At 39.8% G+C, this 17,035-nt stretch overlaps 1 protein-coding gene across 14 annotated transcripts in view; it reads left to right on the top strand.

The window, feature by feature from the left end:
• Positions 1–17,035, top strand: part of CNTNAP2 (contactin associated protein 2) — a 1,665,145-nt gene that overhangs the window by 631,879 nt on the left and 1,016,231 nt on the right. The gene's annotated exons all lie outside the window — the stretch shown is intronic.

Raw genomic sequence — 17,035 nt, 5'->3', positions numbered from 1 at the left:
AAATGATCTGAGAGATTTTTCTAAGTTGGAATCTTTGTAGCCAGTGCATTATGCAAGTGATGAGCTCAGTAAAAACATCCCCCAAAGTGGCTGTCCCAATTTCCTGGCTGAGCAAGTAACATTGCTCTGGAGGTTGTGGTAATGTTGTATTGGGATAAAATGGGAAGGTCTGTTGGTGGACAGGTAAGCGCCAGATCTCACATGATTGCTGGGCAGTATTACAGGGCAGAATAGTAACACCATACCATACACAAAGTGCATAAACATACTCTAAATGTCAATATTCATTGAGGAAAATGTATCACAGAATTATTAAGTATAGTTGGTATGGAGTGAAGTGATTGTCTAGTGCTTAGAACTTGGGTCAGGAGTCTGGACTCCTTTGTGACCTTGGGCATATTGCTTACTCTTCCTCTACTGAAGTTCCTGCACCTGTAAAATGGATATAATATTTCAGAAAGGCATTGTGAGGCTGGTTTCAGAGTAACAGCCGTGTTAGTCTGTATTCGCAAAAAGAAAAGGAGTACTTGTGGCACCTTAGAGACTAACCAATTTATTAGAGCATAAGCTTTCGTGAGCTACAGCTGAGCTGAGCTGTAGCTCATGAAAGCTTATGCTCTAATAAATTGGTTAGTCTCTAAGGTGCCACAAGTACTCCTTTTCTTATTGTGAGGCTGGTATTTCTTTTATTCCTATAAGAGTCTCCTTGACTTTTGGACATTTTTACTGATTAAAAACTGTAATATTTGGTTCTGTGCCTTTGTAAATAGAAAGAGGGAGGTGGGAAAGGGGAAAGTTGTTTATCAGTATCTTGGTAGAGCCTCCAAGTACAGTACGGATACATAACCAAAAGATTCTCCCTGCCTTGAAAAACTAACAATCTAAGTGTAAGATGAGAGAACATATGGACAGACTGGGGAGCACAGTCTGGGATTATGTGTGGGGGTAGCTGGTGACAGGACATTTGATCCCTTTATAATGTTTACCTTTCCGAATGAAAAGATGGATAATTCACTTTTCTTCTTTGTGAATACATCATAAGCGGCCAGCCTTCAAGCAGTATTTGGTCTCGATTCAGCAAAGCATTCAAGCAGATGCTTAAGCCACTTTGACTCTGTGGGACTTAAGCCTGTGCTTAATGTTTTGTTTTTGTTTTGTTTTGTTTTTTTAATCTGGATGTATCTGCTCTCATTTGCACCTCTAACTCAGGAATAATTCCACTTGCTTCAATGAAATCACATTGTATTTACACTGATTAAATGTGAATAGAATTGGCTCTGTCTTCTCCCATTGTTCTCTGTGACAAATTGCATCCCCTTTCCCCTCACATTTTTTTGAGAGTGAATGGAGGGAGGGAGGGGTGGTGGTGGAAAAAGGCCACTATCAACCGGGCATGAATTTATGAGAACTCTTTTTTCTTATTCCCCTGAAACATTTAGATTTATAGAAATAATCAAAGTTAGCAAATGTTGAATGGTAAAATAGTAGATTGACTTGCTGGCTCATTTTACTTCCTTTTTGCACAGGAGCTGATGTTACTACCACCTCAGTTCTCACTACTTGGACATTTCCATATTATTGTCAGATGGCAGGAGAGTTAGACCAAATGATAAATAGTAGGGAAGCAAACAAAAGTCTTTATCGAATGGACAAGTGATGTGAATTCTAAAGTAACAAAAAATCAACCATAAGAATATTCTTGTTGAATTAGATTCTGTTATCAGCTGGGATAACAGGGAGCTGATCTGAATTTTTAGAACCTAAGAATGGCCATACTGGGTCAGACCGATAGTTCATCTAGCCCACTATCCTGTCTTCCAACAATGGCCAATGCCGAATGCTTCAAAGGCAATGAACAGAACGAAGCAATCCCCTGTCGTCTAATCCCAGGATCTGGCAGTCAAATTTTGGTTCACATTGTGGCTTCCAATTCAGATACTCACATTGCAAAATTATCTTCCATAGTACTTTGTCAATAATTTTACTTCACTGGAAAATCCATTGCTCATTCATTTGTATACATCTGAAAGAAGCCTTTTACTATGAAGCAAGATAAAGTCAGCCAAAAATTTCATCTGCCACAAAGTCCATATTGCATCGAATCCATTTGTGTCAAATACAGAGATAAAGGGGTTGGGAGAAGGGGGGACAGAGAGAGAGAGACAGACATAAAATCATCATTTTGGACTGTCTTTTTTCCTCTGAAATGGTAGGCTTCTGTGAGAGAAACAGTTAGATTGAATGAACCAGGAAAAAACAGCAGGATAGCCCTGTACCTACTAAATCCTCCCAGAGAGGTAAATAGGCCACATTTTTTTAACTGATTAAAAGGAAGATTTTTTTAAAAATTCTATTAGAAGATCCTCTGCCCTTATCTACCATCTTCCTCACCCAGCCTTGAAAAGAGAGAGTTCCTCGGTCTTGCTTATCCATTTTGTACAGTAGCAGGAACCACTGTGGAATGGGCTTGTTTACTTTTAAGCACAGCAGTCTCTTCCTTCTATTACTTTCAAAACTACATTAATTTGAGGGGGAAAGAATAAAACCCAAAGGGAAGCCAAAATAGTGAATATAGGAAAAAAAGCATGCATACTCAAATATCTTCTCTAAAGTGACCTCCAGTTGAGCCTCAAAGTCTTTCCAAGAGCTGCTTAAGGTCTCAGAAGTGGTACAATTACCTAAGGATAATAATTCCCACAAGTAGCATACTCCCTGCAGCTTTTGCTTTTGAATGGGTTCAGCCTCGGAGTACAGTTCTGGGTTTTTTTGCATTATCCAAAGGGTGATAACTGGTGAGCTGCATAATTAATTATGTATAGATTCCACAGTAAGTACACTCACCACTGACTGTCCTTCCCCCAGGATGTCTGGTTACAGATTCTTACTGTAGCTCCATTTAAGTTGTTAGATGCAAATCTTTCTACATAATTATGCTGTGATTTCAATGATGACAAAAATGTGGGTCAAGGGACCATCTTTGGCCTGTTACAGAAGAAAAATATATGATTGAACAGGTGCAATTGCCATATATAAACATTGGTTATCTATAACTATTTTAATTCATTGTAGAATTTATTTTATATAATTTTCAGTTACTGAGCAAATTATTTTTATATTGGCAATTAGTTACTGGTATATAAGAAAATCTTAGATTTCCCAATGTACATGAAAGACATGGATATATTCAAAGCAATAAAAATAACCTAATAGATAACTTGGCAGTATTATCTGAGTATAGTAGATATTTAGTCCCCAGGTACAAAAAAATAACCCCTTCAAATGGTTCTAGGGAAAGTACATACTTTGGTGTTTTCTGCATAATCTGTCTGCTGGAGGATAACATCTGGGAAATAGAGAAAGACAAGCCAGGAAAAGCACCTAATAAAACAGTTTGAGGAAGGGGGAAAAGTTTTATAAGGTGTCTAATTAATAGACACATGTGCATATGTACCTGGTTCAAACACAAAGAGTATGTGTTCGGGTATTCTTCTGGAGAATTGGTTAAGCTGTTCCATAAACCATCATGCTTCCTCCTCTGGCAATGGCACTGTCAAGGTTCCTCCCCCACTCTGAACTCTAGGGTACAGATGTGGGGACCTGCATGAAAACCTCCTAAGCTTACTTTCACCAGCTTAGGTTACCTTTAGCTTCTTAACCCTTTACAGGTGAGAGGATTTTTCCTCTGGCCAGGAGGGATTTTAAAGGGGTTTACCCTTCCCTTTATATTTATGACAGGCACTTTGAAGGTGTGCATGAAGATACTAATGGAGAATATAGTGGCATGAAACTGGGAAACAGGGAAAAAAAGTAGCTTTCCTTTTACTTTCTATTTGACTAGGAAACCTAATTATCTAGCTGTATTTATCTGACTACCCTGGAATGCAAGGAGGTCCTGTTGGATTGCAAGTCTGCTCTAATGACATTTTTTCTGTTTGTTACTTGGAGTCTATATTTGTGGGAGTCATTGGCCTACACCAATATAGCATAACTCTCTGTAGAGGACCATGAAACACCCAACTGCACTCTGTAAAAAGAAAACACATACCTTTAATTTTTCTGAAATGAATAGCCTTAGCTGGCAGGGCATGGAATGGGAGCTCTATTCTTCTTCCTTTAGGGAAATCATGTACTTCTAAATTCATATAATTGCATCCAGATACTATAAAGTGGGCACCTTAAAAATAGTCATAATACAAAAGAATAAAATGAGGTCCTGAAAGATGTACTGAAATCCAACTTTCTCCAACCTCTTGCAATATCCATCCCCTACATTTTAGAGTTTAAATGGGACCACATGACAAAGCTAGGGCTTTGTGTCAATTTATTCTTTTCAAGTATGTCCAGAAGAACTGTGCAGGCTGCAGATTAAAACAGAGTTATGGTCTTTTTCACTTTCCTGGCACTTATCTTTTGTCTCTGCTAAAGGCAATTTTTACATCAGATTCAGCAGTCCATGAATGGCCTGTTATTCTTCACTGCTGGTGTTCTTCATACTGTAATGGCTCGTAAGGGTGCCTGATTGACACGAGGAAAATATATGGACTAGTAATGGAAGCTCCAGCTCATCCTGAGCTGAGGAGGGTAGTTAAATGTGGCAGAATTCCGTATTTAGTTTATATTAGGAAATAAATAAAGAGTTTGTGTGCCTCCAACCTGCCTATTCTTTATTTCCTATTTAGGAAAAATACCTTTGGATTGAAGATTTTCCTAGTTTTGGACTATGGGAGCATCCTTACAATATCAAACTTGCTGTTCTCAGGAACAATTGAAAGGAATTAATTTAATTGGGAAAATGTAGTTCAAGTTTATACACATTTGTATTGTCTTTTGGTTATTCCTTTATCTCTTTTAATGACTGCTGCTGTGTGTGCTATATTTCTAGGGTGCAATACTGTTACCTTGTGGCTGAAGTGGTGTTTACTCTGAGATATTGAATGGATTTGAGGTATCTTTGGTGGGGTCTAGATTACCATTTTGGAAAAAAAAAATTACCTGAATTACATCTTTTTCAGCTGTATCTATTCTCTAGTCTAAATTAGTTCTTGTATCGGCTGCTCTACACTTGAAATAATATCTATGATGTATCATACTTTGGTCAGATGTTCCTCTAGATGGGTGGCCCAGGTCAATTAAGACTTAACTGCTGTGGTGACTTAAGCATTCTGAAATAGATGAAGATTAGGCATTTTGTCATGTCACATTTGAAATACTTCAGATTATTCATTTTTAAGGAGAATAAATTTCAGTGCTCTAGAAATGAAGCTGTTATGATGACCTGTGGGTCTTTCAGAGAGTGGCTAGATATGAAACTAACACCTATGTTTTCTTGAGTTATTGAAAAACAATAAGGGGAGAGGGTCAGATCATGTGATTTATCTTGTCTATATTGGAGGCACATCGCACATCCTTAGGGAGAGTTCTGGGAGGTGGATCAACTCCTTAGTACAAGGGGGAGTGTACAGGCTTCATTGTACATTTGGATGGTGCAGCACACTTCCCTGTGCTGGAGCACTTCAGTAGGTCTCTTGGAGATTATAGAGAGAGCAGGATCATGATTCCACCCCTCCCAATTCTATCCCGTAGGGTGATATGTACCCCGAGGAGTACTAGGATTGAATAATTTATCATGCCTTTACCTTATTCATTAGTGAAATGGGGGGAAGGGTCTTTGCCGGAGGGGAGCTGGCAGGTATACACTCATGGTAGCGCCAGGTGCAATCTAGTTCTATATGTTTAAAGAAGCTGCAGAGGAAAAGGGCCTGAGTCTCCCCTCATATCAATGTAACGTTGGAATAAACACACTGAAGTCAAAGAAGTTACACCAATGTAAAAGCAGTGTGAGAGGAAAAATGGATATAGAGGCTGAAAGGTAGCCCTTTCTCTTTCTAGTTTTCTTAACCTATGAAAGGGGAAAAGTTTCCTGAGTATTTGAAAGGAAATGAGACTCTCATTAGAGGTTTCATTTGCGCATTGTGCAAATGGCAGAGGAAAGAGGCAGATGTGAACTAGTGGCTTTAATTTCCACATAACTTTGTAGATGATGCACTGAAGTTCATATTTTCATGTATCTCTCACATGTGAGTTCAGGTTGAAAGCTGGGAACTGCTAATGTGTTTGTGATCACTTTGGTGCAGTGATAAGTTCAATATGATTTGAAAAAGAAAAACATTTTTTACTAAATTCTGCTGTTGAAATAAGAGTGAGACAAACAAATTGATGCCGCATCACCATTAAGTGAATCTAAAGGGTGCTTCGAGAGGCAGTTTAAATTTAATTTAACGAACAAAAACAAAGGAAAGTTGAAGAAAAGATAAAAATGAAAAAGGAAGCTGGAGAGAGAGGAAAAGAAAATTGTACAAAGCCAAATCTTTAGCTGGTGTAAATCAACATAGTGCCAGCTAAGGACCTGGCCTACTACATATCTTGCCATTCTTACTTTTATTGAGTAAGACCGTTACTGCCCAGGCAGTTCTGTTGAAATGAGGGATTACTGATGTAGTAAGGTCTTAGTCAACAAAAGTAATGGTATGAATCATAGAATCATAGAATATCAGGGTTGGAAGGGACCCCAGAAGGTCATCTAGTCCAACCCCCCGCTCGAAGCAGGACCAATTCCCAGTTAAATCATCCCAGCCAGGGCTTTGTCAAGCCTGACCTTAAAAACCTCTAAGGAAGGAGATTCTACCACCTCCCTAGGTAACGCATTCCAGTGTTTCACCACCCTCTTAGTGAAAAAGTTTTTCCTAATATCCAATCTAAACCTCCCCCACTGCAACTTGAGACCATTACTCCTCGTTCTGTCATCTGCTACCATTGAGAACAGTCTAGAGCCATCCTCTTTGGAACCCCCTTTCAGGTAGTTGAAAGCAGCTATCAAATCCCCCCTCATTCTCTTCTGCAGACTAAACAATCCCAGCTCCCTCAGCCTCTCCTCATAACTCATGTGTTCCAGTCCCCTAATCATTTTTGTTGCCCTTCGCTGGACTCTCTCCAATTTATCCGCATCCTTCTTGAAGTGTGGGGCCCAAAACTGGACACAGTACTCCAGATGAGGCCTCACCAATGTTGAATAGAGGGGGACAATCACGTCCCTCGATCTGCTCGCTATGCCCCTACTTATACATCCCAAAATGCCATTGGCCTTCTTGGCAACAAGGGCACACTGCTGACTCATATCCAGCTTCTCGTCCACTGTTACCCCTAGGTCCTTTTCCGCAGAACTGCTGCCTAGCCATTCGGTCCCTAGTCTGTAGCTGTGCATTGGGTTCTTCCGTCCTAAGTGCAGGACCCTGCACTTATCCTTATTGAACCTCATCAGATTTCTTATTCTTAATAGTAATGATAAAATGCAGAATAAAAAGACTATGCCTACCTAAATCTTACTTCATATTTTATGAGGGATGTGTATTATAAATCTTGACTTACTGGGGGCTGTGAAAGATTTAAGGCTAGTCCTCATGGTAGGCTAGTTTAATTTTGAGATTTAAGGCTAGTCCTGCACTTATCCTTATTGAACCTCATCAGATTTCAACAGTATGCATTGTTGTATTTGTGTTGGCCCAGGATATTAGAGAGACTATAACTGGTGAGGTAATATCTTTTATTGGACCAACTTCTGTTGGTGAGAGAGAAGCTTTTGAGCTTATAGAGAGCTCTTCAGGTGTTCACTAACAGTGGCATATTCTGGCCCTTTGTAAGTCATTAAAGATGTATAATTTGTGGCTACCATGAGGACTAGCCTTAAATCTTTCACAGCCCCCAGTAAGTCAAGATTTATAATACACATCCCTCATAAAATATGAAGTAAGATTTAGGTAGGCATAGTCTTTTTATTCTGCATTTTATCATTACTATTAAGTAATGCAATATATACCAGTTTAAAAACACATAATGATACCAAACCAAATAATAATAGATTTTTGCCACTTACAGAGTAATTTGGGATTTCACCTAAGGGAGGTAATGCCCATAGAGAGACATTCTTCTTTTGTTAAAATTGTTGCTATTCAAGCACAGAAGCCTAGATAAATTTTTAAATAATTGTACAAACCAAGGGGAAAACCCACTTGGTTTTGCATTTCATTACTAACAGGAAAATCAACCCAGGTTTGTTAAGAGTTTGGCCCAGTTTGCTGATCTGAGTTTCTCAGTAACTCCAAATGTATCCTGGGATGCAGCAGGATCTAGCATGGGGGGGAAAAAAAGAGCAGCACCAGAATCACTGGCAGGTTTCAGTCCCACTGCTGCCAAAAAGGGGTGCATGGGTGGGCAGCAGTTCATTCGCTGAAGATGGTTTCTGTGGATTGAACAAATGAGTTTCCCTTTCTGGTCCCCAGAAGATGTGGAAAGGGAATCCGGGGAGAGGGGGGAATGAACCAGCTATGGAAGTACAAAGGGACGTTTCAGGCCACTGGCCTATGAAAAGACACTAGAAGATTAAAGGTGAGTCTCAGGGCTGATTGCAGGATGTGAGGGAATTACAAAAGTTGGTAAAGGAGGATTTGACAAGCATATAATTTCTGGCAGAAAAATAAGTCTTGTCATTTACTGTAGTTTCAATCCAAAACCAGTGGTATTTTGCAGTTCACTCAAGCCCTGAAGCTCACAGTGATATTTAGAGGGTGTGCAAACTTCTATGGACTGAGATAAGGGAAAAATAGTATAACACCCTGTTTATTGGTACTGCTTATTTTCAAACATGGTTGCTGGAAGCCAAAAACTATGTCTTTTAAGTTTAAAAAAAAATTGCATTTAGAGTAGACAGTGACTCTTCTTCATATGAGCGGCAGGGGGACCTGTACAGAGACCTTTTCAGTAGAAGAAGAATCAGCCCAAAGCCCATGGAGCCACTTGTTTTGAGTACACCCTAGGGATGACCCTGGCTACTGCCATATGCTTGACTGCAGTGAGGATGAACAGTGGCAATAGTTCAGTTGCCCAAGGAACACAGCTCTATTATTCCTGCTTCTTTTTGATTGCCCTCCAGAAATCCAGCCTTCTCAATGCAGTATCTCAGGGAACGAACAGATTGTTGAATTTTGATGGATACTGGAAGCATTTGGCAAGATGCACTGCCATCGAAAGAAGAACACATTGTGTTGCAGCTTTTCACAATAGCTGTTCAGTCTCGTAGGGATGGAGTCTGATTTTTTTTTTTGTGACCTGAAAAGACCCAGATGAATAATTTCTAATTTACTTTTTGAATGGTTCCAAAGTGGTGGCTACTGATAAGTTAATGAATAAAAGAAACGCATGTTGCACTTAAGACAACTTTACCCATGAGACTCCTGAGAGTACAGTGTCTTTTGTACCCATATTTAATTTTATCCCTGTTGCTATGAGAATGCAAAGACATTTCTCTTTGTCAGGTACACCTTGAGCATCCTGATTCCCACCCTTTAAGTAACCAGAACAATTTGCACTTTCATCTACCTTTCAACCAAAAATTAGATAGTAGCTCAAAATGTTTAAGAGCAGTGGACTCGTGAGTAATGGCTCACCACTATGAATAAGGGGCCCCCAATCTGGCTTGCCCAGACATATATGACCAGCCTGCACAAAATCTGAATGTAGGACCAACACATCGTCACTGGAGTTACTAGTTAGACCAAAATTATATAGATATAAAAAATCAGGCAAGCTAGGCTTAACTTCTGCAGCACAGCCCCAAGCATTGTGTACTACTCTGATGTAGCTGATGAAGACAGTCTGCAGCAGTGTCAGACAGATTTAAAAATGTGAGGGTCTAATTAATTAAATATAGCAATGAAAGCCATAATCTGTACGGAAGTGTCTGATTAAAAACCACTATGTTCGTTACACTCTACCCCTACATTTTAATAGTTCAGTGTGCTGCAGACTTTTTACATTGGCAGGGCATATCAGAATGGTAGTAGTTGCTAAGGGGAAACTGGAGGTTTAGCAGCCTGGTAGAGAATAACTGGAATTTGTGACATCTGAATGGTACAGGAGGCAGTTTGGGGGCAGGGGATTAGCAGGGATGTTTCTGTCAAAATAATCAGCAGTGAAATTGGTTCTTTGGTTTCAGAGTCAGATAAATGGGGCAGTGCAGTATTTGTTTTGTTGATTTTATTTTATTTGTATTGCTGTAATGCCTTGGATCCTCAGTCCCTGTCCCAAATAATTTACACTATAAGAATACACAACAGATAGACAGGGAAGTACAAGGAAACAATGAGACCGTATTGGTTAGCAGGATAGGCAGTGGTCTCAGCATGCCATCACCCTAACCATTGTCAAGTTTTCTGAAGGCATCCTGGCAAAGGAGAATTTTAAGGAGGGATTTGAAGGCAGAAGAGGTAGCTTTCTGGATGTCTGTGGGGAGCTCCTCCCAAGTGTAGGGGCAGCATGGAAGAAAGCACAAAAGTGCTTGTTTTAAAATTTTACAAGTGGGTGATGAAGGCTGGCATCATTGGCAGACTGGGGAAGGGAGCTGACATCCTGATACCAGAAGAGAGGAAAGGTAAGGTGCAGATTTACTAGGAGAGAGTGCGCCTCTTTTTTCCTAATTTTTTTTTCTTGCTGCGGCTGGTGGTGGTTAATTTACTTCCTGTAATTGTTATGATAAAGTCTCAAATATTACCAAGATACCCTGTACACTGATTTAACATAATCAGACTATGGTTATCTTTACAGATAGCCACTAAAGAGCAGCTTGTATTAACTTTTCAATAGTTATATTAACCAAGTTAAGCAAGTTTCTGCATATGCAAACTTCCAGTTACCCTCTGCGGTAATTTTATATAAGAACTATTGAATCAGGTCCTCTTTGAAAAGAGGAGAAAAACTCTCCTACCAAAGATGTATGTTCCCCTTTAAAGCATACATGAACTCTCACTCTCTCTATTATTACAATGATTCTTTTTTTTCAGTATTGTTTTATTTATTGGAAAACTGAGATAACCTTTGAATATTAGAGAGTCTGTATTACGAACCTTTGCCACTTTCTACACAATTTACTTTGACGACGCAATTGAAAATACTAGAGTTTTCTAGATGCTCGGATGACGTGTCTGTCGGTATTTCCTTTCTCAGACATTTATATAACCTAGTTCAGATCAACGATTTCCTTCAGAGGAATTTTAGGTATCCTTGAGGAAAGAAAGATACAGGCCAATGCAAGTGGCTGGAGGATAGTCACTGGAAGACTGTAGGTTATTGGGGTGTAAACTGTGAAGTGGGCACACATATATAAGCAAAAGTAGAGGCTTGAGGATTGCTGATGAAGGAGCATTGCATATGCAGACATCTGTAATAAAGTAAATTTAACCTTTGTCCAGCTAGGCCAGAGGGACAGGAGACACTGGATGTGGTTTAATTAGACTACAACTTTATTCCTAAATGTCAGGGAGAATCCAGCGGATAAGAGTACAGTGCAGGTAATTCTATAATTTAAATATACCTGGCAGGAATCATAGAATCATAGAATATCAGGGTTGGAAGGGACCCCAGAAGGTCATCTAGTCCAACCCCCTGCTCAAAGCAGGACCAATTCCCAGTTAAATCATCCCAGCCAGGGCTTTGTCAAGCCTGACCTTAAAAACCTCTAAGGAAGGAGATTCTACCACCTCCCTAGGTAACGCATTCCAGTGTTTCACCACCCTCTTAGTGAAAAAGTTTTTCCTAATATCCAATCTAAACCTCCCCCACTGCAACTTGAGGAGGGTGCTGCTGTCATCCCTCTCTTTTACCCATCCTGGTCTCCAGCCAAACTGCTGCTAGGACCTGCTACCTCCCCCCAAATGAGGGCTAAGGGGGGGCTACAAAGGAATAGGGGGACTGACTCCCTGCCATACCAGTCATAGGATCCCCAACAACACATGCACACACAGAAACACACACACTCACACACACCCCGTTTCACTCCTTTAACAAATACCTCCTTTAAATCCTTTACCAGTCCATTTTATCTGATCATTATACCCCTTTGTGACATTCCCCAGGCTAAAATTTGGACTGTTAAACTGTGTCCCCTCAATACTCCAGCCTGGGCTTCCTTTTACCCTTCTTTGCTGTGGGGACTGTCACTCCTGGCCAATTCACACACACAGCCTCTAGCATGCAAAATCACTCCCAGCTACATTACATGAATGCTCTGGCCAGTTACTCATAAATTACATTCAGGATGACACAAGCAAATTCCCAGTCCCAAATCTTCTCCCAGAAATGTACGTTTTATACTGCTTAGCACCCTTCTGGACATACAAACTCATAGAAAGTCTGTCATTCCGTCAATGGTAAATAATATGCACAGATCCTGTTATCTCAAGTGGAGGTTCCCAAACACTTTAATCCAAATACATTGGTAAAACAATAAAACAAGTTTATTACCTACAGAAATAAATTTTAAGTGGTTACAAGTAATGAGGCATAAGTCAGAATTGCTTACAAAGAAAATGAAAAGAGAAATCACAAACTAATATGTAAGTTAACAAGCAAAGTGAATTTAAAAGCAGAAGGGTTTTTCTCACCAAAAGTTTACAGCAATCTGGCTGGATTGCTTCAACCAGGACCTCTCCAACCCCCCCCCCCCCCAGTTCAATGATGCTTCCTTCGTATTTCAGACATTGTAGCTGTTGTAAGTAGACATGAGGGGAAAGGTGATTTGTGTTCTTTTTTTCTTACACCATTCTCCCCTCTTTGAGGATTACCTCCAGCTGGGTTCAGTGTGTTTATACTGGAATCCCCATTTGTTCTATGGTCCATATGTGAAGTTCTTGCTTACACCCTTCTTCCTGGCCAAGAATGGTTCTTTGGCTAGGTGATAGTCTATAATACTTCATCTGATTATGCTGACAATTGGCGGGCATGCCACTGTGTCTTTGTCTCTGAAAAAAACTGATTTGAGTCTGCTTTTCTTAAACTTGAAACATGTCACAGAGACATTATACAGTAGAATCTTATAATATTACATACAATGTTGATACACATTTTACCAGGATAATAATGTTTAGCAGATTATGAGTTTTCAATACCTCACAAAGCATACTTTATACAAAATTGATCATAGTTTTGTAAAAAGGGTGAACATGGGGTACTGACTGTCAGTCTTCCCTATGGAGTATCAACTGTCACACCATTCCCTATGGAGCACCTGCACTGCACATCTGTCCCATGTATACATAATGAGTTGTGACATCACAGCCTAACCCCCATTTCATGTTAGCCCATACTAAGTCTCCAGCCTGCTATGGGGAAGGTGAGAAAAAACCCATCTTGCCTTGGCCAATCTGGCAGTGGGTGACAAAGTCCTTTCCAGCCCCCTAAGAAAAGAGCGATTAGTGTAATGCTCACAGAGAATCATGACAAAACCTGGCTTTTAACTATTGGCATGGGAGGGAGGCTGGGTTCTGCTCTGCTTGGTCCAGGTAAGAGGTTTCTCCTGCACTTGCATGGACCTAAATAGTCCCCCCCCCGCCCTTCTGGTCACATGTGGAGGAGTATGGATCAGTGTGCCCTCACTGACCTGGTCTGAAGTTGCTGCAGCAAGTCACTCTGACACTCTAGCCCTTAAAGGGTGTCACACACCTTTCCCTACAAGGTGTGTGGTGAGATCATTTTCTGTCTGAAGTCTTTTGTTACAGAGAAATTCAGATTTGGCACAGAGGGAACAAACCACACATTTTACAGGAAGACAAAAGCTGTTAAAAGAGCTTGTTTTTCTAATTCCTTTTTGTGCTTTGTAATCACATTTTGTAGGTAGTCAACTCTACAGCCTATTGTCTTCAAAAGAGTTGAACCATGCTCCTTTATTTATTTTAAGTTCCTGAGTGTTCTATTTTCATACACAAAGAGCCAACATCCTGCAGGCTAGGTTACTTTTTTTAAAAGGAAAAACAAAGGAAGAGATGAAGAAACATAATAAGTTCTCTGTCTCTGTGGGAGACCCTTCATCTTGAATTGCCTAATGCTACTTTTCTCCAATGCATCCTGTCCAAAGACTCCTTCCATTTAAAGATGCCATGCACAGAAAACTGAATTCTAACATCTCCTTCTTCCACTCTCTGACATGCCCCATTGTGCAACCTGAACTGCTGAACTGTTAAAGCGGCAAAGAGCCCTATGGCACCTTATAGACTAACAGACATATTGGCGTGAATTCACCCACGAAAGCTTATGCTCCAATATATCTGTTAGTCTATAAAGTGCCACAGGGCTCTTTTGCTGCTTTTACAGATCCAGACTAACATGGCTACCCCTCTGATGCTGAGCTGTTGTCCCCTTAGCTCTCCAGCCTGGGATGCTTTTTACACAGCTTTGCTAATTAACAACAAACCTCTCCAGGTGCTGATCACTCAGTCACCAGCATGCAAAGTCACTCCCAGCTGAGTACCTGAATGCTCTGCACAGCCATCCATGAATACAGGGTGATGCCTGCAAACACCTTAGTGCCAGCACTACCCCCAGAAATGTGAGTCTTATACCGTCAGTAGCCCACGGGACTCTATAAGCTCAATAATTAGTTTATAATTCTAACAAAGGGTAATGAAAATGCACCTACCCTGTTGACCTGAGTAGAGATTTCCCAAACACTTCAATCAAACACACTGGTTTAGATAAAACAGTAAACCAAGTTTATTAAGTAGAGAAAGATAGATTGCAAGTGATGAGGCATATTAATCAGAGTTGATTACAAAAAATAAAAAGATAAAAAATAAAATAATAATAAATAAAAAAATAAAATAAAAAAAAATAAAATAAATAAAAAAAATAAATAATAAATAAAAAAATAAAAAGATAAACACAAAATTCCTAAACTAATTCCTAAACTTTACCTTTTTGCTTATTAGCCTTGGTATCTCTGACCCAAAAGCTTTCAGCAGTCCATGCTAGCTGGAAAGCCTTTTAGCTAGGACCCTTCCCCCTGGTTCCAAAAGCTCCTTGTTCTTTCAAGTGTTGTAGGTGCCGAAAGCAGAGATACGGGGGGATGAGGTGGTGGGGAGAGGTTATAATAAGGTCACTGTCTCTTATTTTATATCCTCCTCCTCCCTTTGAGGATTGCCCCCGCCGGCGTGTAGACAAAACAGTCCCTGCAGTACATGTGAGATTCAAAACATCTTTCAGGCGAATTATACATATTTTTGTTTATGGCCTCCCCTGCTGGCAAAGGGTTGCTTCAGCAGTTAGTAGTCCTCTAACACAAGTGGTCAGTTTTTTGTTGTCTCTGAGAAGCTAGTATCTGGGCATTCTCCAGAATTACAACATATTTTAGTAAGAAATTTATGGTAAAATCTCATAGCTTCTTAAACAGTGTTGATACACACATTTTGAAAGGATAATGATCAGTAAATTAAGCATTTTCAAATTATACCTCACAAGGCATAATTTGTACAAAATATATGATCACTTAAAAGTGGCGAACATGGGGTACCGTGTGTCTCAGTCACCTATAGAATTCATTGGAAATTTTCAACCAAAACCAGATGCTGACCAAAAATGGAAGTGAAACATTTAATGGCAATTTTCTCATTTTCCAATTCTCTCTCCATGTATAAACCAAGCATGCTCAATAATTGCTTTGCAGCAAGCATTTTAAAATTATTTGTTTTATTCAGTATATTCTCCATGTAGGCCCTGATCCTGCAATCTGATCCATAAGGTGGGCACATACACCTTTGTCGAGCCCAGTTGAAGACCACAGGATTCTGTGTGGGCACAAGAGTTCATCCACCAATTGCTGGATTGGGTCCATAAGGGATCTGCAGACTAAAAGGGATCCTTAAATACACATTGATTACAATATGTTGCTTTGGTTCTCCAAGATATTGAAGTGTGGTGTGTCAAAGACTTTCAGTTGAACTGTGAGTTAGGGGCTTCAGACTGGGAACTAAAGACTGGTTAGTATTTCAATATTCCACACTAGGAATGATATACTCGTGTTAATTGAGCTGGTATGGTCCAAGTGAACATTACTGAATGTGAGATGTATACATCCTATTTAAGGAGAAGAAAAAAAGGTTAAGAGATATTTCTTCTGCTTTAATTATCTCTCTTCCTTTCACTGTGATGCTATAATAGGCAAGTTTGGGTGTTGATATTGTATGCTGTAAGCTTTGCTACTAAATCCAAACTTAAGCTTCTAACTAAAATTCACTAGTTTTCAGAAGTGCTGAGCACTTGCAGCTCAGACCACTTTTTTATGTGACTGGATATAAATTTAGGACCCTGATTTTAGGTATCTAGTTTTGAAAATGTTGGTCTTGTTCTGAAGACTGATCACTAGTGTGCACACCAAAACAACTTTCTGTACTGTATTAAGTTGTTAGCAACAACTTAAAGATAGTGTGGTAGATTTTATAATACTTAAGAAATGAAGAAGCAGCTCACTCCACTTTCCCTTTCCTGCCACAGCTTATTCACTGAATGTTGCAACACAGCTAATCAGCTTTCCCAATACCCTATTACTTCAGCCAATCACACTTACCCAAGATAAGGATCACTGATTAAAACTTTCCCTGTTCTCAGAAGGTTCGTTTTTCATTTTAGAGTAAGTGCATCAAACTTCCCATTTGAATGTGTATGGGGGCTCTCCCTGATGCCAGTCGGAACAATGTGTGCTACATCAAAGGGGAGACTTATACCCAGTATGTTTTGGAGAATTGTTTATTCTCCATGCACAGTATATTAGATTGCTCTAGTAAATGCTGCTTGATAGCAGAGGCACAGTGGAATGTGATTTGAATAGATTGGGTGTGTGGCTTACTTGGCTGTCTGGGTCATATCTTACTTTGCTGTTAGTAACATTGCAGAAGTTGTTCCCTGCTTTTGCAGATAGTCTAGTTTCACTCATAGTAATCGGTGGGGATTTGGTTATGTATATCCATTTGGCAATTAATTTCAAATTCTTTTCTTTTGAGCAGGGGATTGGACTAGATGACCTCCTGAGGTCCCTTCCAACCCTGATATTCTATGATTCTATGATATGATTCATCCTGAGCCATTCAGAGCGAAAGTGTATGTTTGCAAACCCGTGCACTAAGTGTGCATGGATATGCAAACATATTTATTGGGGGGA

Source organism: Lepidochelys kempii, chromosome 2 (genome assembly GCF_965140265.1).
Source record: "Lepidochelys kempii isolate rLepKem1 chromosome 2, rLepKem1.hap2, whole genome shotgun sequence".
Lineage (NCBI taxonomy): Eukaryota > Metazoa > Chordata > Testudines > Cheloniidae > Lepidochelys > Lepidochelys kempii.
Note: the sequence above shows the minus strand (reverse complement) of the source record. Positions and strands in the feature narration are given on the sequence as shown.